This window comes from Diachasma alloeum, unplaced genomic scaffold, assembly GCF_001412515.2.
Source record: "Diachasma alloeum isolate Michigan unplaced genomic scaffold, Dall2.0 Dall_scaffold_00288, whole genome shotgun sequence".
Taxonomy (NCBI): Eukaryota; Metazoa; Arthropoda; class Insecta; order Hymenoptera; family Braconidae; genus Diachasma; species Diachasma alloeum.
In genome coordinates, this window is record NW_021680427.1 from 2,143,003 (window position 1) to 2,166,445 (window position 23,443).

Consider the following 23,443-nt stretch of genomic DNA (forward strand, 5'->3'; position numbering starts at 1 on the left):
AAAAATTACGGAACATTTCACGTAATCCGCAAGCGAGGATCGTTTTCAGTGAATTTCTATAGGAATATAAGAGAATAAATCTGAAACGTTCAGTAAATTTTCGGGTCTGTCACCGAAAAAATACGAAAAAGTCACGTAATTTTTCTGGAAGTTGTAAAATCTAACAGAAACTTCAAGACTTATTATGCCTCAGAACATGAAAATTCTTGGATGTTTAAGAATTTTTACGAAAAGTTCCGGAAAAATTACGGAACGTGTTAAAATCTCCCCCTCACGGTGACTCATGGCTAGCCGTGAGGCGTCGGACGGATGAGTAATTTTTACGGAACAGATCGTAGAATTTACGTGATGATTGACACTTTTTATTGAATTTTACTTCGCTCCTAAATTACGTTTCGAAACGTAATTGAAAAAAAAAAAAACGTAATTTTTTTCTGGTAATTTTTATTGAATATTTCTCTCCGTGTCCAGAAGCACGTAGCTGGAAGCATTTCCTTGCAAAGAAATATAGAATTTTCATGTCATTATAAATGTTACTGTTAAGGACAGCATCGATAGCCGAAAGCGTCAAAAAATTAGAATTGTTCAGGTAGTTGGGAAGGTAATGGAGTCCCAAGGGGGAGTAAGAGGGCAAGAGAAGAGATCTTCGTGGTCCTGTAGGAAGCAGAGTGAACAGAGTCGGGTAAAATTGATATTCATTTCATAGAGCCCAGCTAAGTTTGTCTCTAGAAAACTGTTGTAACTTTCCTTCTCATTCGGTGGGTTAAGTTTTGTCAGCGAATTTGCAAGAGGTGGCACACTTCTGGGAAACGTTTATCAAGTGACATTTCAATTGAAATTTGAAGGGATTTTATTTTACTATTGAATGAACATTCATTTTATGAAATGACTGTGGTTGAGTTATTCCGTGGAAATTAATAAAAATCAGCGACGATGCCACTGGAAATTATTGGCAAAGTCATCGAAAATAGGTGATAAAATCACTGAGTTCCAGAATTTTCCGCTCGTTGAATTTCACAATTGCGACATCCACATAGGAGATCTATTCCAAATTCGTAAAAATTAGGAATGGATCTCGGAAAATCAGTGACATGTCCCTGAAAATTAAAGATTTTTTTTCCCGTCATTTTTATGAAAAAACAGTATACCTCAGGTGTACTTCTCATGAAAATTGCCGTGTAAATAGGAACCATTAAAACAATAACAACTGAAATTAATAATAAATTTCGCAGCGAAATTTATTCTGCTACGAAATATATTCAATCACGTTCACAGCGTTGCTGAAGTAACAAATAATTCATGCTAATAAATTTCCTCCATGCACTATTGCCCACTCAATCTCTAATGAGAAATTAATATCTTGAGAACGAAAATGAAAAAATAAACCGAACATCTCAGAAGACTTTGAGTTCAACAGAATCATTACGGATATCCGTTGGACTTCGCGCCATATGATTTCACGCATTACACTTCCCGAAACATAACAAGCCTCGGAATTCGTTCATACAAGCGTTCATGAACATGTAATAAACGTCAGGCTGTTCCAAAGATACAGGACTGCGGTTTATACCACGATTTCACTTTTACCCATGCGTACGTCTTATTACTTCCACTAGATTTTATTTCCCCCTCCGATTTTTGCACCACGAAAATTCATTCTCTGTCATGAAAAAAAAATTCTCTTACGCTGGTACTTTCCAAAAAAATTATGGTACACTGAGAGAAAACATTACTTTTGACAAAGATGATTTCCTTGATGTATGAAAATACTCTCTTGTCAATTTCCAGAGGCGTAAAATCTCCTGGTAAATAATTTTGTGCTCACACTGAGAGAAAGAGGTCTTCGAAAATATGATATTAAGTGTTAGCATAAGTCTTCCCATAAATTCGTATCGTTAAATTTGCGTTATATCTAGAATTCAATGAATTGTGAGAATTCACACTTTACCGATCTGATCACTCATCATCTCCAACTTAGGAATTGTTGTTTCGATTGCACGACGAACACTTTCATTATCAATTCAAGTGTTTAGAATATTGATCTCAAGTGTTGTGCTCTTTGTGCAAGATTTTATGTAATCAAAGTCCCGATGAAAAAAATTCTAGATATAACGCAAACTACATGAATTCATGGGAAGGACATCATTTCTAGTCTTGAGAAAGAAAATCAATTACTTCGAAAAGATGAATCATTTTTTCCCATGCTAAATGAAATTGCCCATGACGCGACGTTGCCGGAAACTCGCTAAACGCGCCCGGGCAGTGTAGAGTGAATTCGGCAACGCTAGAGCCTAAATAACACGGCGGGGAATCCCCGCGGAGATGACCAGAGTCGCAGGGTTGCGTTTGGTGACCAGACTAGGGTTAAAAAAGATGACTTTTATTCTCTGGGTGGGACGTCACGCCAGCACGCCCATACACAAAGCATTGTGGTGTTATAATGCAGAAGTTTTTAATCTTCCATAATTTACTAACTTTTCATTATTTATCGAAATGATAAAACACGCGTTTAATATCACGCACAAAAAAATTTAATAAAAAAACGTATCGAATTCGGTAGAAAATTCTATTGAATTTCTATTAAACTTTCTATTACTTTTTGGCTGATTCTATTGACATGTTCAATAGAAAACATTCAATAGAAAAAGTCAACAGAATTCGATTTTTCTATATAACTTATTCTTTTCATATATTTTCTATAGAATTTGCTCGACTCAAATTTGCTAAGTTTTTTTCAGTTCATTTTTTTTCTTCTCATCAAGAAAATCAAACGAAAAAACAGAAAATTTGAGCAGAGGAAACTCTAGAGAAAAGATCTCAATAGAATAAATTATATAGAAAAATTGAATTCTATTGACTTCTTCTACTGAATATTTTCTATTGAACATTTCAATAGAATCGGCCAAAAACTAATAGAACAGTTCAATAGAAATTCAATAGAATTTTCTAACGAATTCGATAGGTTTTTCTGTTAAATTTTTTCGTCCGTGATAAATATAAATGGATAAATAAATGATAGTATTCTATTCATCCAATTTTCATATTTATATAGCAATGAAAACATTGCATGTGAAACCCCAATTAAAAGTGACCAAACCGTGAAAATTACTGCACTGAACCAATTTATATTTATTAAATTTTGAGAAAATTTCGATGTAAAATTCAAACGACATTTTTAATTGGGAGATTTTATTGTTTTCTGTGCCACCTTGACTAAATTAATACGTGGAAATAATATATGGAATCTGTAAATAATATGTGGGGCCCATTTAGATGTATAAGCCGTAACAACGAAGAGAAATTTCATTCCTGGAATGTCAGAATCGTCCGAATGAGAGACAGAATAAACAGGTAATCAAAACGAGGTAATTTTCTTCAATTTAATGACGAGAGTAATTTTGACGGTTTAGACGAGATTTTTTATTTGAACCGTTAGAAAAGATTTTAATGATCGGAAAAAATTGGAAAGTAGCTATTGGAGAAGAATTCATAACATAATTGAACAGTTGTAGGTCCTGAAATATTTCAACCTTTTTAGCTCCCGAAAGTTCAAACAATCTTTGTTATTATACTAATTCTTCCCATGATCGTGAAACCTATAAAACCTGTCACAGAAAAGCAAATCAATTTCGAACCCCAAGAATCATGATAATCAATATAAAAAAAAAGTTAAATCGGAGAAATATATTTTCAAATTTATAATTTTATAAAAATAATTGTAGTTGAGTTATTCCCTGGAAATGAATAGAAATCAGGAACATTGCGGTACTGTTAAGAGACGTCCACAAAGAGAAAAATTTCAGATATTTAACATGTCACTAATTTTTCGCAAAATATCACTAATTTCCAGGGACGGAATGAGTTAATTCCCATCAATTTAATGACAAGATTAATTGTGATGGTTTAGATTGGACGCTTTATTTCGAACTGTTAGAAAACATTTTAATGATCTGAAAAAAATGGAAAGTCTACTATTTGAAAAGAACTAATAATATGATGGAATAGTTGCAGGTTCTAAAAATTACCATCTTTTTAGCGCCCGAAATGTTAAGTAATCATTACTGCTATATATTCACAATAAGGCAATGCTGAAAATAAATTATTTGTTTCGCAAAATTATCCAGTTACAAGATTAGCAAAACTGAAAACGTTATTTGGACTTATTAAAAACAAAGAATTAAAATTTCACAACCAAAATTTTCAATAGTAGCAAGCTATCTTTCTCTCTGCTCGATTTCCTAAATTAATTAATTCGAAAATTATGTTTGGGACATATTACAACCGATGAAGCCTGTCACAGAAAAGAAATTCAATTCGAAAACTCCATAATCAATATAAAAAAAAAAACCTGAAATCGGAGAAATATTTTCAAATTTATAATTTCATAAAAATAATTGTAGTTGAGTTATTCCCCGAAAATAAATAGAAATCAAGAAAATTGCGGTACTGTTAGGAGACGTCCACAAAGAGAAAAAATTCAGATATTTAACATGTCACTGATTTTTCCCAAAATATCACTAATTTCCAGGGACGGAATGAGTTAATTCCCATCAATTTAATGACAAGATTAATTGTGATGGATTAGATTGGACACTTGATTTCGAACTGTTAGAAAACATTTTAATGATCTGAAAAAAATGGAAAGTCTACTATTTGAAAAGAACTAATAATATGATGGAATAGTTGCAGGTCCTAAAAATTACCATCTTTTTAGCGCCCGAAATGTCAAATGTGAATAATAATTACTGCTATATATTCACAATAAGGCAATGTTGAAAATAAATTATTTGTTTCGCAAAATTATGCAGTTACGAGATTAGCAAAACTGAAACCGTTATTTGGACTTCATGATTATCAATACCAAAAAAAGTGTGAAATCGGAGAAATGTTTACAAATTTTTAAATTTTATAAAATAATTCTAGTTGAGTTATTCAATGGAAACAAATAGAAATCAGAAAAATTGTGGTACTGTTAGGAAACATTCATAGAGAGAAAAAATTTCGATGTTCAAAATGTCACTGATTATTAGCAAAATGTCACTAATTTTCAGAGATGGAATGAGTTAATTCCCTTCAATTTAACGACAAGATTAATTGTGATGGTTTAGATTGGATTCTGTATTTTGAACCATTAAAAAACATGTGAATGATCTGAAAAAAATGGAAAGTCTACCATTTGAAAAGAATCCATAACATAATTGACTAGTTGCGGGTCTTCAACATTACCACTTTTTTAGCTCCTGAAAATTGGCACAATCTTTATTATTACAAATTCACAATAAGAAATATCCAAAACACAATGATTGGTTTCGCAAAATTATGCAATTTACAAGATTAACAAAACTGCAAAAGCACTGGGATTCATTAAAAACAAATGATAGAGACTTTACAACCAACATTTTCAATATTAAGAAGCTGTCTTTCTCTCACTGCTCTATTTCCTAAATTAATTAATTCACAAATAATATTTGGGCCACATTTCAACTGATGAAGCTGTCACAGAAGAGAAATTCAAAATAAAACCTCAAGAATTATGATAATCAATACCTGAAAAAAAACAGTGTGAAATTGGAGAAATATTTTCAATTTTATAATTTTATCAAGTAATTCTAGTTCAGTTATTCCATGAAAACTCATAGAAATCAGGAAAATTGCTGTTAGTAAACGTCCAGATATCATTGATTGTAAGGAGAATGTCACTAATTTCCAGGGACTGAATCGTCAGAATGCGAGACAGAATAAACTGTTGTCAAAATGAGTTAATATCCTTCAGTTTAATGACTAGATTAATTTTGATGGTTTAAATTGCATTTTTCATTGTGACCCATTAGAACAAATTTTAATGATTTGAGAAATAAAATGGAAAGTCTACTATTTGAAAAGAATTCATAACATAATTAAACAATTGCAGGTCCTGAACATTAAAACCTTTTCAGCTTGCAAAAGTTTAAACAAAAAACTATGCACTTTACAAGATGAGTAAAATTGCAAAAGCTACTTAGATTTATTAAAAACAAATACAGATTTTACAAATAAAATTGTCAATAGTAGGAATCATCTGTCTTTCCCTTCCAGCTCTACTTCCTAAATTAATCAATTTAAAAATAATATTTGGGGCACATGAAAATTGATGAAGCCTGTCACAGAAAAGAAATTCAATCCTAAAACCAAGAATCATGATAATCAATACCAGAAAAAAAACTGTGAAATTGGAGAAATATTAACACAAGAATTCAAAGCGTGAAAAGCCACTCGAAACTGTTCACCTCAACTCCAGACATGACTCGTGATTCCAATTCCCAGACAGGAGGCCAATCCCGCTGATATAGACAGTCCAGTAAATTCAGTGTAGGTATAAGTTCGAAACAGAAAATTAGGAGCAAAGCGTGTCCCCTTTCTCTTACCAAGCCGAGCGTGCCATAAAATACTTTCGCTCTCGCGCGCCAACACGATAGGGCCCCAGTGTGTATTGCTCACTGTGCGCCGGGGTTTTACCATTGGATTTTCGTACCCGTTTCTAAACAGAGGCCCGTAGAAACGGAAAACCGGAAAACATTGCAGACTTTAGCCATGCCACACCTCTTTATGCTTGCCACGAGTGAATTGTGAATACTTTTCGAGAGAATTTTAAATTGTTGGCAGTGGTATAGGTCAGTGGACGGAGCTGAGGCGATCCTGTTGACCCTTACTCACCATTTCGAAGAAACTGAAAACTCTACGCATGAAACGTAAACATATTAAATTGCAACGCTAGTTTCTTTGCGGAGAAAAAAGTTTTGATTTTCAGGACTATACGTCAGAGATTTCCTGGGACATCGGTGACGTTTCTGGGATAATTATTGGTGACAGTGATCATCAGTACTTTTCATCAGACCGAGGGATGAAATTAGTTTTGCGGGAAAATTATATGCTCCCCTGCACGGAGAGAAATATTCAATAAAAATTACGTATCTTTTCCCTAATTCCGAAGCGAAATGAGGTTGTAGGAAATTTTATGGAACTGTCACCTAATTTTTACCTAAAGTCACGGAATTTTTCCAGAGCGTTCCGTAATTTTGAAAAAAAAGAAAGTTTCCACAAGTAATACCACGAGAGCTTCAAAATTATCGAGCAATTCCCGATAGGTTCGTTGCAAACAAACGAAGGAGTTTGGACTCGTGCTTCGCACTCGTGATTTTTCCTGAAAAACTTGACGACTTCGTTTGTGTGCAGGGAACCTTGAGGGAATTACTCGATTAATTTTGAAGTTCGAGTAGTATTCGGGAGGGAATTTCCCCATCCAAATGTCGGCCAAAAGAATTGCACTATGAGACAAAATCTATCTGACAGTTCCAATCAGGGATTCACTCGACCACGGAATCTTTTGTTTTCCACAAATATAGTCAACATGAAAAATTACCAGTTGAATTATCAAAAATTATCAGCTGAATACCGTGTTGACTACATGAAGTAACAGTCGAATAGTGCAATTCTATTGGCTGACATTTGGATGAGGAAAATTCCCACCAAAACATGACAATTTTCGTAGTGGTAATTGTTCTCGTGAGACATTTGTATGTCTTTTGGGTAAATACATTCGTTCTACAGGGAATTATATGAGGCTCCGGTTTTATCGAGTGAATGTCATTGAGTCATTTATATCTTTGTCCAATAAAGACTAATAATTTTCATGGAACAAACGATAATCTCAGCACCCGAAGAAAAATGCACTTTTGACCAGTACTGACCGGTACTTGGGGGAAGTTCACTTGCGAAAAGTTCGGAAAATACTTATTCCAAGTACTTTTTGTATCCTTGAGTGAAATACCACCTCTGCCGATCAAGTAGACATAGTACTTTAGGTACTCTTCACAAGTACCAAAGATACTGGTGAAAAGTGATTTGTGAACTTCGCTCAAATACTTTTATGAATTAATTTCAGTACTTTCAATTGATTACTTCATTGAGAAAAGCGAATATTATCGACGGATAAAATGACCTTTCTTGCGCATTTTTGTGAATAGAAGTATTCAAGAGAAGATATTTTGTAGGAAAAAATCAGTAGGGGAGGGTGTGCCTGTACCGCTCAGCAGGTAATACCGCTCACCCGATTTTCTCCACAACCATCAACTTGAAAATTTCTTTCTGTTCCTGATCATGAAGAATTTGATGATAGGACGTGATTGTCGGAAAAATTTCACTTTATTTACCTCTTTAAATATGAAAAAACACGTAACGAAGTTTTGAGGTCTTTACAGTGCAAAATTTGTGGACTTGTAATTAAAGTTTTTGATAGTTTCAAACGCTGAATTCTCATATTAAACTGTGNGCGGGAATACCGCTCAATAGGGTCTCTCTTTTATTTTCAATCAATTTTGTGGATTCTAAGGAGAATTAGGCGTCTACACTTCGAGAATAACAATCAATCGTTCAATCGTTGAAGAAGTCTCACAAATACGTTTTTTATACTCAAGTTGAAGTATAAAATATAAAACTGGGATTTCCCCTTAGGTGGGCGGTACAGGCACACCCTCCCCTAGATTGTGATTTTTATGGATGCTTTTCAAACCGAATTGTTTTCCAGTTTTAAGAATCATAATTCACGTTCTTGAAATCGTAATTCACCTTATTGTAGTCGTAATTTACGATCTCAAAAGCGCAATTTACCCGTTTGAGAAAATCGTAAATTACGTTTTTGAAAACGTGAATTGCCATTTCAAAAACTCACCAATACCCAGGTACTTGACACATGATACTTGCATCCAGTTCTTTTGTGACTTCGAGAAAGTACAAAATTTGCCTTTTCTCCAGAAACCCCTTGGTACTGCGGCTAGAGGTACTTTTTCTACTGATCAGAAGTAATTTTTTTTTGATTATGCGGATTCCGACGTAGCCATCTTTACTATTTTATTTTGTCCGTGTGCGCATATGTGAATAATTACGCAATATTGAGCAATTATTCATATTCAAGGGATAATTTCTGATGGAATAAATGGTAAATTTCCCTGCTTCGGCGCAAATGACCCTCACGTTGAGTAAATTTTCCCGAGTCAGCGGAGAAAAATTCCCTATTCGTCTCGCACTTTTTGCAGAGTGACAAAGACTTACAAATGGATTCCACTTCACGATTACTTGACTCGTTTGGTAATATTTGTCCAACTTGTTTCTCCGTGCTCAAATGATTGAGGATAATTTGTACTGACGTTTGAAAAACATCATTTTTTTCCAGCAATGACAACTCGAAGCGCCAAATGGAATGAATTAAAAAGATGGATTTATCGCCGACAATTGAATATTCAAATGCTAATGATTTTCCTCAACTGAGTGCATTGATATTTTCTTTATCTTCCCGACAAAATTCATTACTACATCTTGACAGGAGTTAAACGAGTTAAGTGTCCTCTTAACCACGCAAAATTAATAAATCCGACCGTATAATATTTTGTCAATAATTTTTTATCCTCTCGATTAAAGAGCTATCGAAAACTTGATCATATATATCCGCTGATTTCTTTCACCAAGAGGAGATAAAATTCAAATTTTATGGCACCCCCAGATTGATTTCAATAGGTCAGGTGGATCGGAACGATTTCCGGACGTGCCGTCAGAGTAATATTATCTGGAATAAAAATCTAATAAATTTGAACGAAACCTTCTGAATAACTGGCATGCACAGGTGATTCCGTAATGCCGAATGAAACGCGGAAAAGCATGAAGGTGATTCTTTCGCCGAATGCTCTTCATATTAATCGGCCTTTTCTTCATTGAAATTCGCTTATATAAAGTACGGATTCTCGTGCATCTTCGGAAGATTCTCCATTGGCTCGTACGTAACTCGTACTCTGCGATCACGCGAATGAGTTTTTAATTCTTATTGTGAAGAAAGACGTGAGGAGGTATCGATAAAAGCAGAACTTGAATTTTCAGCGGAATGTGTGACGAAATTTCTGTCGCATGAAGCAGGAGCCACGGGTTATGGTGACTTGCTGCCGGTTTTTGACTGAGAAAACCAGTTGGCGTTTTTTTGGTTAACGGAAAAAGAATACCGGAGGGATGTGTGCGGCTTGTATACGTGAGAAATATGTTACGAATGATATTGAGGTATGAGATAACCGTTCGATATGATTTATGAGGTACGGTTAAAGATATTCAAGTAATTCGCCCAAGTTGGCAACTTTTTTTTCAAGCGATTTCAATTCTGCCGGAAGCCTTGCTATCTTCGTACTTTTTCAGATTTTTCACTGTTGAATAAATTTTTTCGGGAGTTTCTCCAATCGTAATTCCAGCCAATAGAATTGCACCATTCCATTGAGCAATTTTTTGCTTTTGCACACGAAATTCAACTCATAATTTTTTAATAGTTTCATTGATTATTTTTCCAACCCAAATATCGGGCAATATAATTGGCCCATTCGACATCACGTGGTACAAGCTACAGGGTTTTCAACTGATAATTTTCGTGCTTCGCACTCGTGATTTTTTAACCTGAAAAACTTGACTCCTTCGTTTGTTTGCAACGAACCTATCGGAAAATACCCGATAATTTTGAAGCTCTTGTGGTATTACGAGTGATTATTTTTCTCACTCGGATTTCAGCCAATCAGAGCGCAGTATTTGAGGCTGTCAAATAGTTTTATTTCGGAAATTTCTAAAAAATTTCCGACGGAAATTCACTAGTAGCTTTTCACATGTTTCTCATCTTTCAACGCATTTCACGTTTAATATTCTGTGTGACAGACAAACAAAAAAGTGGGTTGTAAATGTATGGCTGTGTAAATGTATCCGGATGCTGTTCACTGTATTCTGCTTGGCCGAACTCTGAGTAGAAAAATAATCCGTCAAATACCACTCGTGCTTCAAAATTAATCGGATATTTTCCTCAGGCTTCCCCGCCTAGGAACGAGTGTGTCAAAATTTGCAGAAAAATTTGACACCATCGTTTCTACACTGAAAAAAAAAATACTTCTGCCAAGTAAATTTACCTGCCACAAGTAAATGTATACAAATATTTGCATTTGAAATGTGTGGATTTTCTTGTAGTTAGCAGATTTACTTGGCAAAAGTAAATTTTTTTCTCAGTGTAGGCAACAAAGCTATCGGAAAATATCCAATAATTTTGAAGCACTAGTGGTATTACTACTGAATATTTTTCCCAATCGAATTGCGACCAATCAGAGCGCAGTATTTGAGGCTACCCGACAGTTTTATTTCGGATACTTCCTCCTAGCTTTTGAATATTTTGCAGTAGCTTTTCATTTTTTTGGCTCATTTTACATCAACCCTTGTATTTAACAGTCTACGAAAATCGGATTATTCAATTAACATACACTGATAGAAGAAATCGTTTTTTGGAACAAGTGCTATATACTTGAACCAATTTCAAATAAATAAGTTCTTACGGTGAATATCAATTATTTCTTCTTGAGGTATATTTACTTGAATCAAATAAAACAGTCCTTGGCGTTAAGTTACATGTATTCACCACAAAAATGGGAAAGTTCTGTTTTTTTAAACCTAATATAATCTCTGGTCGAAAAGTTTATACTTTATGAATTAATGAAAAATTCGTACCTAGGAGATGATTACATTGAGGAATGAATTGAATGTTGTTTTTTCGAATGAAGCCGATGTTTAAATTGAGCTTTCCGAACATCATATTGGACGAAATTTGAAAATAAAAAAATGACCAGAAATAAGTTCTTGATAGAATGGAATTAGTCAAATTCATTTAGTCTAAAATATAATTTCGGCATGTCAGCGGAAAAAGATTTACTGGCGTCAGAAAGTTCATCTTATCTTGGCATTTATCGATATGATTGATTTCATTCAATGGAGTAACAGATTCTGCTCTCACGCGTGTTATTAGCTCGTAGGACGCCACTTACAATTTTCTTACCTTGAGGAAAAATTATACATATTCATCGAGCCGAAATTCTTCAGAAGATCCTAATTAAGGTAATGTGCTGTTGACAGCTGAAACCCGACTGTTACATCTTTAGAGACAATTTTTGTCGATAAACTTCGAGGTGAGAAATGAGACCTGTCAGTTTTCATTTGAAATTTCTGGAAGTGAGGATGTTTTCACGATACTTTGATGTTGATTGAGGGTTCCTTCCAAAAGGTAAAGGAGGCGTTCACATAAATGGTTTATTTGAATGGAATAAAACGGTTGTGATGAAAATAAATCATTCATCTGATTGGAATCTACTCGAAATTAATGATTTTCCTATTCCCTATAATTGAAACATTTTTATTAAAATGAATACATGAGTACACGGAAAAGATAAAATTATTTTCCGTACTGACCTTCACTTTTCTCAGTGCGGGGATTGGTATTGACCCTTCCCTGAACTGGCAAAAGTGAAAGTCACTACGGAAAAATATCGTTCGCGCCTAGTGTCACAGGGGTTTTCGACGAGTGTGATTGGCACACCTCGCCTTCGGCTCGGCGTGCCAACATCACACTCGAAACCCCAGTGCCACTCGACGCGAAATATACTATTTTTACTATGTGAACATAGTAAGCGTGGATCATACTCGCCATCAAAATTTACTGTTGAACATACACGGAGAGAAATTTTTGGTAAAAATTATCATGAAATCCAGATAAAAATTACCCGGATGGAAGGGTAATTCTGTAGCAGTGTATTTTTGGAGCAATAAATATCCTTGGTATAGATAAATTTTAATGAACATTTCCGGATAATATTTGTTCTTATCTGAGTAAAAATTGCCAGCACGTGCGGATAAAAATTACTACATATCTTGGTAGTTTTTATAAATATCTGGATAAAAATTACTGTTCCAGAATGGTAAAAAATACTAGCCTTACCTACAGATTTCTTCCACGCAGAGGTTAATACTCCAAAATACTCGAGTGCTACCGACAGAGCTCAAAGTGTTTTCACCACGAGACATTCTACTGGTAGAATTTATTTGGAAGGGTAAAAAGTATCGCGCATCTGGTTAGTTTTTGATGCGCACGACGGATATAATTTAATAGAATTGGGTGAATAAAAATTATTCTATGAATTTTATAATAATTACCAGGATAACTATAATTTTTATAATTCACATCGATATTTTTTGTCTTTGTCTATATACATTATGACAAATGTATAGACAATTTTTGGTTCCTTCGGCGAAAATTGTCATACGGAAGGATAAAATTTATTTTACATATGAGAAATTTTATTATTTAACATCAATTTTTGAAAGAGTTTTATTTGATTAAAATCCCTCATTTCTCTGGGCGTGAATATTTGATTCAAAAAAAATATTTTTGTACCCCATAGAATTCCTATAGAATTCCCATAGATTTTTTTAGAGAATTCGCTAAGTGTTGTACACAATTTTTTCATGCGCGACATGTCTCTTTCGGAACATACATCGCCAATAGTTTCATTGGTTCACAAAAAAGTGTCATTTGCACATAAAAACAGGAAGTGTCTAGTACGTGGCACTAAAATACTCTTCATTTTCAAATTTACAGGAAAACACTTTAAGCTAATCGATGTTGTATAGCTCGCGACCGAGAGATCATATCAATCACCGCATCCTCACTCTATTAGTAAAACTGTCAAAATTCTTCCTAAAAAATGATGTCAGCCAGTTTCTAAGACAGGTGTCATCAGTAGTACGTTACATTATCCGTAATTTCCCTAAAAGGTATAAAAAAATGTTTAGGAAATGCGCAAATAATTCTTCATGATCGATGTCATTAATTCTATCGTTTTTTCCCTCGATTTCACGGAAATATGTCCGCTGAATGACATTAGAATGCAAATTATTTCAGAATTCGGAGAAAAACCTTTTCAACTAATCGGTGTTGTATAGCTCGCGACCGAGACAACATATTAATCATCGCATCTCCAGAGTATTAGTAAAATGGTTAGGCTGTTCTAAAAAATTGGTGGTAGCGAGATTCTAAGACAGGTGTCACCAGTTCTACGTTACATCATTCGTAATGTTCCTAAAGTGTATAAAAACAAGTGGAAAATTGCTTTCGTCACAACATGGTCAATATATTTTTGCTAATAAATCAGCAATTTTCTTCCGAATAGAATTTCTATGGCGTCATACGACGGTCATTAATTTATCACATAACAAAAAGATATGACGGTCGATTTGACATCTTTAGCCCCAGCGTTGTCCCAGCGTTAGCAGCCAACATTGCCCCGACGTTGGCGGCCAACATTACCCCAACGTTGAATTTTTGAATTCTGTCCGTTTCCCTGAATATTGACTCAGGGATAGAAAAATGTGACGTCACATGATATATTTTGGCGTCTTTAGCCCCAATGTTGGCAGCCAATACTACCACAACATTGGCAGCCAACACTGCTCCGACATGGGTAACCAACATTTCACCCAACGTTGAAATTTTTTACTTTTCCCTAAATATTGGTTCAGGGTTTACAAAAATGTGATGCCACATGACTGTCATATGACGGTCATTAAGCTGTCACATGACAAAAAGATATGACGGTTGATTTGACATCTTTAGCCCCAACGTTGGCAGCCAACATTACCCCAACATTGAATTTTTTTATCTTTCCTTAAAGATTGGTTTCAAAATACATTTTTTCAACAACAGATGATGCAATCAATCTCATGATCGAACTCAGTCAAAATGACATTGGGAAGAATATTTTAAATCACAGATGGATTCATTTAAACAATTATTTTTTCATTTATCGTCGAAAAACGATCGGTCACATCGATCACAAATTGGAAATTGCGATTTGACAAGTTCAATGCGTCCACTCGGAAGTTAAAAACCTTTGGAAAATGTCCACAGTAATTTTTCACGTTGAAATCATATTAATTGTATCGTTTTGTCCCTCAATTTGAAAGAAATATCAGTGATAGGCACCGGGAGTGGTAGACCGCGTAGCGATAATAATGCCCATGTCTCTCACGGACCTTGTACCTTATACCCAAGTTCTCTGTGTCTCTGTTTTAAGAGTGTTTCGCAGAAGGACAAAGGAGGAAAGGTCCCAGTTGTGGATTTTAAACCGACAATTTTTTTTTCACTATTCCCTCGCGATTTATCGTTACATGTATTAACGCATACATAATCAGTCGTGCACAAAAACGCCACTGAAGGAGACAGCGTATCGGTATACAAAACGATCTCGTTTCTCGCGTGTTCGATTAGTGTTCCATTGGTGAGCCATAAATTCAACGATATAAACGTGTTTTCAGTCACAAAAAGGAGCGGGAATTTATCAATTTATTCGAATTTAAAATTCATTTCACATGAATATTCCTATTTTTGGGAGACTACACGTGGAAAATATCAAAACTGCATCCAGAAGTATTAAGGATATCCAAGTAATTGGATATTTTTTCTCCAGGGAAATGATTTTCTACTTTTGTAGTCGAACGTCAGAGCTTTCATTTAAGCCCCATTTGATCCGAAGTTTCCAGACATTTTACAATGATTTTATTATTTAAAGTTTGCAGGTTCGAACTGGAAAAAAATTGGAAAGTTTACTTGTGAAGAAGATTTATGGAGTAATTACCCCCTTAAGGACGAGGTCCATATACGTATATGGACCCAAGCAAAAACGCATGATTCTGTTCAAAACTGGATAATGCACGAAAAAATTTAATAGGAATACCTATCGAATTCGTTAGAAAATTCTATTGAATTTCTATCAAACTTTCTATTAGTTTTTGGCTGATTCTATTGACATGTTCGGTAGAAAACATTTAATAGAAAAAGTCAACAGAATTCGATTTTTCTATATAACTTATTCTTTTCATATATTTTCTACAGTATATTTTTTACCAGAAATCAATTTCATATGTACAAAATGAGGTGTCCGAAAGTTTAAACAATTTTAATTATTTATTTATAAACAACGAATATTTAAAAAAGTAATAATTCTGGTCAAAATATCATTCGAATGATGTTGAATATTCATGATTGTTTTCAAATTTTTCTCAGGCTTTTTAATTGACAAATTTGATCATTGAAAATGGTTGAATCTATAGTTGGCCCTGCATCACACTGTAAAATATACTTGGATACCCGTAAACCATAATTTTTTAATCATGAAATTGCAGTCGAATTTTCCATTATTTAGACGAGATGGAGCTAATCGAAAAAGAGGAAAGTGAAAACTCAAAATTTTAATTTGAAGAATTTTGGAAAAAATGACATTCTTTTAAGTAACAGAAAAAACTGTAGAAAAAAGTTGAGGGGACACCATAATTTTCGCAACTCCGTGTTTCCCCCAACTGTGCTGTTTCTTCTATCACGAAAAAATTTGCAGTTTTTTCGAAAATTCTTAAAATTTAAATTTTGAGTTTTTATTTTCTTTTTCGACTATTCAAGAATAACTTGTTCATCGGGGGTTTTTAATTTTTAATTTTTTAATTTATGATTATTCAGCAAATACCGCTCAAGTAAAGAGGTTAGTGAAATGGAAAAAAACAATACGAATCAAAAAGAAATACGAATCGAAAAGAATGGATAATTATTAGCACTTTATTCAAATAATAAAAATGAGAAAATTTTTTCGTGGGGAATTTTATAGACTACAAGAAATAGGTTTAATTACCTTCTTTCTTTCTTCCTTCGCTATAGTACTTTTTTTCAAGCCATGTGTTTAGTAAATAACAACAAAACTCATATTCAAAATATTTACGTCAGAAAAACATCAGGTAAATGTTTATCATTCATACAAAAAAATTATGTGGAAAATACATAGCTGATTCTTCTTAAACGGGAGATTTAAGTTTATTTCATGGTTTCATAACACTATTTGTTTCTATTTTTACGAAGAAACATCTGTCTTCAACTCTCAATATTGCCTTTCAAAAAACAAAATTTTCAAAATTCAAGATAGCTTGTATCTGCGAGAAAAAACGCCTAATGAATTTCTTCTACGGTACCCTTGTGGACACACAACACTAATGAATGAAAAATCGATCAAACGTGAATGTTTAGCGTATCCGCATTCCTGGAATCAAAGACCTCGGACCCATTCTAATCATTCGCCCGCTCGTTAAAAAAATAGGAAATTAGAATTTAAGATCATCAATCATTTTCAGAATAAGTGTATTCAACTATTTTTCCTCAAATATTGTGATTAACACTAAAAACGAAAATTTCAATTTCCTCCAAATCTAATAATTTCAGCGATATATTCAAAATAACCACAATGAAATTATGAAATTCTCGTATGTTGTACCTGAGATTGACCAAATAATTCTCTTCCCAGTGGAAAAATGCTGTACTAATTCTACCAATTACACATGTTATACTTAAATACGATAAGATACGTACAAAATTATTTTTACGCCTAAAAGAGAGTTTCAGGTAGAAAAAATCTGAAGGTTGATCAGCAATAAAGCAAAAGAAATTAGGGTAGCTGGTGCCTGCTCCGTTCAGCGGGTAAAATACCGCCCACCCATATTTCTCAGGATTGGCTGAAAAAAATTTTTTTTTTATGATGCAAATATTTTATAACAACAGGTAATTTCAGCAGAAATCTTCAATTTTCTCCCATGGAAACATCGTAAAAAAAATCCAAATCATTTCTTACCGAATTCTTAAAATATTTCAACCCCAGAATTTAAGATTTTTCAAATTTTCAGTTGGTCCATAATTGAATGGAGTGCGAAATATATCGTCGTTATACATTTCCACATCCATTGTGACCTTTTCGATAGCAGAAAAATATCGTCATCAGTTATTATTGGCTATTTTATCAGCCTCCGCGTTTGTGGGTAATTCCGCCCAGAGTTTCTATATGGCTGCTAGACTCTGCAGCTAGAGGGCGGTCGAGTGACAGCTCTATGGAGATAATGAGGTCTCACATAAAGAAAGTAAAGATGTGTTTATCATAAACAACTTATATTTATTCAGTTCGGTCACTTAGTAATTAGTTATTAATACAAAACTTGGAACGCCACAGCTGTGGTGGATTAGATGAGAGACGTGGTAATAATAATAATAATAAGAGTGAATATGAATGGAATGTAGATTTGCTATTTCGATCGTGGAATGAATATCTGCTTGCGTCGTTGGCACTGTTGGCGAGCTCCGTCGGTAACGCCGGAATCTGATTGAGGCACAGCCGCCACAGCTCGATTGTTTGGGGTAGTCGGTGGCCACTGGAACATCGGGTAAATTCAGGATAATTTATTATTATTCACGTGAAATCTCTCTCAAGATGAAGCCAAAGAATGGAAACGAAGGATGAAAATAGGAAAAATTATAACAGTTGGTCTGCATACCCTCAAAGTTCGATTCCATCGCTCACTGGCCAATGGCAATTGACTTACATAATTAAATATGTTTAATGTTAATAAAAAATCTGTCCTCTTCACATCTTCGAGTAAACACCTCGAAGATCCCATTCTAACCGTTTATGACTCCTTGTAGAGCGCGAGGCTGGAAAAAAAGACTCATTTCCCTTCGGTGGGCGGCACATGCACCAGCTGCCCTAGCTAAAACCTTATTACAATCCATGCGGGCCAGCAGTCGTCGGTAAAAAACTTTCTCGCTTCTGAATTTCCCTGACATCATTATCAGAATGACAAATAGCAACTACTACTTTTCGAATGTGAGCCAAGGCCAGGGAATACCCGCAATCGGGAAAATTAATGGGTGTCCATATTCATCGTCCTCCCTCCTCTCTGCAATTTCCACGGATTACTAATTACCCCTAAGAACCTCATTTTTTGCTTCATCCTCTCCAAACAACGACATTTTGTTACATGCGAGCATGGAGAAAAAAGATTGAGGGAACAAAAGGAGTTTCTGCAGCTGCTTCTCAATGGTTTTGCAGTAGACTCTCGTTGTAGTCGCATTTCCCCTTGATCGCTTTTTCGCTAGCGTGAACACTTCTCCCAGTCTCTAACACTCTCCACTCCTAAATGTAAATACATTTAGGCTTCTTAGACTAGCGCTTGCGGTCGTGGTGTCGAGTCCGATTTCATACTCCTTTTTCAATTTATAGGCATTAATTGGTTATAAGCATTCTCGTTGCAAATAGCAATACGACTGATGCACGGAGAGAAATATTCAGTAGTAATACCACTAGTGCTTTAAAATTATCGGGTATTTTCCGATAGCTTCATTGCCCAGGAACAATTGTCCCAATTGTCCCAAGTGCGAAGCACGTGGGATTTTTCTGCAAAATTTGACACACTCGTTCCTAGGCAGGGAAGCTTGAGGAAAATATCCGATTAATTTTGAGCACGAGCGGTATTTGACGGATTATTTTTCCACTCGGATTTCGGCCAAGCAGAGTGCAGTGAACAGCATCTGGATACATTTACAACCCCCTTTTTTGTTTATCAGTCAATCAGTCAATCAGAATATTAAACTTGAAATGCGTTGAAAGATGAGAAACATTTGAAAAGCTACTAGTAAATTTCCGTCGGAAATTTTTTAGAAATTTCCGAAATAAAACTGTTTGACAGCCTCAAATACTCCACTCTGATTGGTTGAAATCCAAGTGAGAAAAATATTCAATAAAAATTGCGTATCTTTTTCGTAATTCCAGAGCGAAATGTGGTTGTAAGAAATTTTACGGGACTGTTACGGAATTTTTCCAGAGCGTTCCGTAATTTTTACCCGAATCTCCTGTGAAAACTTACGATACCGTCGCTTAAATTTTCTCGGTTGATTCCATAATCGGTGAGCGACCTGTGAGTTCTGTAATTTTTACTGAACATTTTTCTCCGTGTGAGAATCATATGCCCCAATTTATCGGCTGTTAAATTGTCATATTACAATAAATGATTTGCTCACACGGAGAGAAATGTTCAGTAAAAATTACGGAACTCACAATTCACTCATCGATTACGGAATCGACTTAGAAAATTTAAGTGACGGTATCGTAATTTTTTACAGGAGATTCAGATAAAAATTACGGCACGCTCCGAAAAAATTCCGTGACAGTTCCGTAAAATTTCCTACAACCACATTTCGCTCCGGAATTACGGAAAAGATACGCCATTTTTATTGAATATTTCTCTCCGTGCATGTTTTAATTGCTATGCTCGCTGCATAAAATTTTAATCATAATTAGAATTCAATTCCTTTTATATCACACTTTAGAGTGTGGATTTCTGGAATTCAATGTTTGTTGATACTCTGGTAAAAGTACGTGCCCCTACTGATCTGAAAATTGCATTTCCATTGAATACTGCAGAATTCAACTGATTTTTAAATAACAAAATACATGAAAATTGCGTGGAAATGAGTCATTGTTAAAAATGTCAAGATTTTTTACTTGAAATTGGGAGGTTGAATTCAATTCCAAATAAAAGCCTTCACAAAATTTCTCATTTATCTTGAAAATGCAAAAAATTGGATTTTTCATGATAAACAATCATTGATTTTTCAATGAAAACTTGAATTTCAAATCAATTGAACATCACATACAATTCAATTTTCAATAGATTCAGCATTCAAGATAGTTGAAAATCAAGATAGTTGTTACCTGAATTTTCAAAATTTTCAAAGTTTTTGACTGCCGTACACTCAGAAAAAAATTATTTTTACCAAAAATATCCATTTATTACGTGTATGACTTAATTCTCGGCCTTTTTTCGACATTTTTGACATTTATTTATAAAAAACTGAATACAGATCTAATCTTGAAAATAATCGCCGTCACTTTTTTTGGAGATTGAGAGGTAAAAAACAAAGAAACATCATTTATAATTATTCAAAAAATTTTGGACACTACCCCACTGCGTCGCCAACTGTAATTCATTGGAGACGCGAGTTGATAATGATTGCTACAAAGCAATATAAGTATGATAGAAGCTGTGACACCCGCCTCTTTGCCTTAGCTACCCCGAAAAAAGAAAAAAAAATATTTTTTAGAAAAAAAAATTTTTTTTTAAACTTGCATGTTCAAAAAATTAACTAATTCGTCAATGAACAACTATACCAAAATTTCATGTAACCTTGGTGTTGTTAACAATTTCAAGCTTTTTCACCTGAAGTTTCATGAGTAATTCTAGCAGTGCAGCGCAATGAAGAAAGGAGTAAAAGCCCAAGGAAAAGGTGTGATCGCTGCGCCGGAGAGGCTCGCGGTATTGGATTTTTAGTTAAATGAAAAGAATCAAAAGTGGTAGTGGTAGAGATGAAAAAAAAAAGAAAAAAGTGAGGTAGGCGCGACGGGGCCTTCTCTCGCGGCGGTACACCATGTAACAATCGCGATCACTCGGCGAGATCCCCACAGTCACCGGCGGTGTAGTCCCCACCTTCCCGACTTTTCTTACCAACGACGACGACGTACGTATCAGTCGTCCTCAGTTGGGCCGAGTCCGCTCGCGCATTCGCACTTCAAAAATTTCGTTTTTTCGCGGTTCTCACTCCCATCAACTCCTCAACCGCAATTTACAAATTTAATCTGAAACCTTGAAATTGAAGGATCAAAAATATTTTCCCCCTTTTTGGATTGACCCACTTGTTGCATTTCCCCTTGCACTTTCACTCTCCCATTATTATCGTTTTTTTCTTCTTCAAAATACTCAGTTTGAAACGTTTGGCGCGCGTGCCGGTAATTAAAGCAATGTTGAGAGTGATATTACCGAGCGGCGTGAAGAGAGATTAAAGTGAAGTAGGAAGTGGAGGAAGTGAAGATTTTATTTCAAAATTCAAACGTCAAATTGCGCGCGAGTAGACCGGTGAAGTTAATCCTCCAGTTATTGATAAATTCTCCAGTAATTTGTGAAGTAATTGCCAGTGGTGAAGATTTGCGGATCATTCAGTGATAAAAAACCAATTGAAAAATCAGTATAAATGTAAGGATTTTCATTCTCAATCTCAATTCACTTGCTTTTTCATTTACATTTGCATAACCAGCTCGTTCGATCTAGTTTCAAACATTCACTTGATATTTGAAACAGCAGGTAGGCGAGCCGTGACGTTATTCCGGGAATGGGTGAATATTTGTTTTCCCTTGGCACCCATTAATGCCACTGTCGAATGAAAATTGACAACATCAATTGCGGGGTCAATTCACATGCGATTGGAGTGATCGGATGGAGATCGTTAGCCCGGTTGTGGATCAAATACAATTTCTAATGTGCGTTTTCACTGTAATGATATACGTTGCTGGTGGTAGGAGTAGTCGATGATACACTGGAGACGTTGATTAACATTCCTTCGTCAGTAAAAATCGAGGAAAAAATTTGAAAGTTATTCTGGGAGTGATATTGCCCACCGGAACTTGAGCAGATCAGGAGTTACGAGTGTTGCCGTTGAAAAGGCAGTGAAATTTCAACCAAAATTGTGAAAATTACGAAGCGTTCTGCCCCAGTAGTTCCCCTGATTGAGGAAGAAAAATGGATTGAAAACTACTGGGGCAAAATGGGTAGTTCTTTAGTGTTACTGATTATTATTGGGGATTTTTTTCCTTTTGAGGTGAATTGACTTTCAAATGTTCATTTTGCGAATTTCTTGGAGAACTATTTTGCTGATGGATTATTTTCATAATAAAGTATAGCATAGGAAAGTTAATGTGGAAACAATATTGTCCACCGGAACTTGACTAAATTATAGGAGTTACGACCGTTGCTCTCCAAAAAGCAGTGAAACTTCATTCAAAATTCGGAAAATTACGAGTCGTTCGGCCCCAGTAGTTCCCCTGATCGAAGAAGAAAAATTGATTGAAAACTACTGGGGCAAAACGGGTAGTTCTTTAGTGTTATTGATTGTTATTCGGGAAAACTTTTGACGTTTGAGATGAATTCACTTTCAAATGTTGATTTTGCGAATTTCTTGGAGGACTATTTTGCCTCATGTCTGATGGATTATTTTCATAATGAAATATAGCATAGGAAAGTTATTATGGAAACAATATTGCCCATCGGAACTTGACTAAATTAAGAGTTACGACCATTGTTCTCCAAAAGGAGTGAAACTTCATTAAAAATTGGTAAATTACGAGTCGTTCTGCCCCAGTACTTCCCCCGATCGAGGAAGAAAAATGGAATGAAAACTACTGGGGCAAAACGGGTAGTTCTTTAGTGTTATTGATTGTTATTCGGGAAAACTTTTGACGTTTGAGATGAATTCACTTTCAAATGTTGATTTTGCGAATTTCTTGGAGGACTATTTTGCCTCATGTCTGATGGATTATTTTCATAATGAAATATAGCATAGGAAAGTTATTATGGAAACAATATTGCCCATCGGAACTTGACTAAATTAAGAGTTACCACCATTGTTCTCCAAAAAGGAGTGAAACTTCATTCAAAATTGGTAAATTACGAGTCGTTCTGCCCCAGTACTTCCCCCGATCGAGGAAGAAAAATGGAATGAAAACTACTGGGGCAAAACGGGTAGTTCTTTAGTGTTATTGATTGTTATTCGGGAAAATTTTTGACGTTTGAGATGAATTCACTTTCATATGTTGATTTTGCGGATTTCTTGGAGGACTATTTTGCCTCATGTCCGATGGGTTATTTTCATAATGAAATA

At 34.9% G+C, this 23,443-nt stretch overlaps 1 protein-coding gene across 3 annotated transcripts in view; it reads left to right on the top strand.

The window, feature by feature from the left end:
• The first annotated feature begins 21,285 nt into the window (after positions 1-21,285).
• The window catches only part of LOC107038817 (venom metalloproteinase 3), a 147,749-nt gene continuing 145,591 nt past the window's right edge, over positions 21,286-23,443 (top strand). For all 3 annotated transcript variants that reach the window (XM_015258110.1, XM_015258108.1, XM_015258111.2), the window contains exon 1: positions 21,286-21,762. The gene's annotated coding sequence lies outside the window, so the exon portion shown is untranslated. The remainder of the gene's footprint in view (positions 21,763-23,443) is intronic.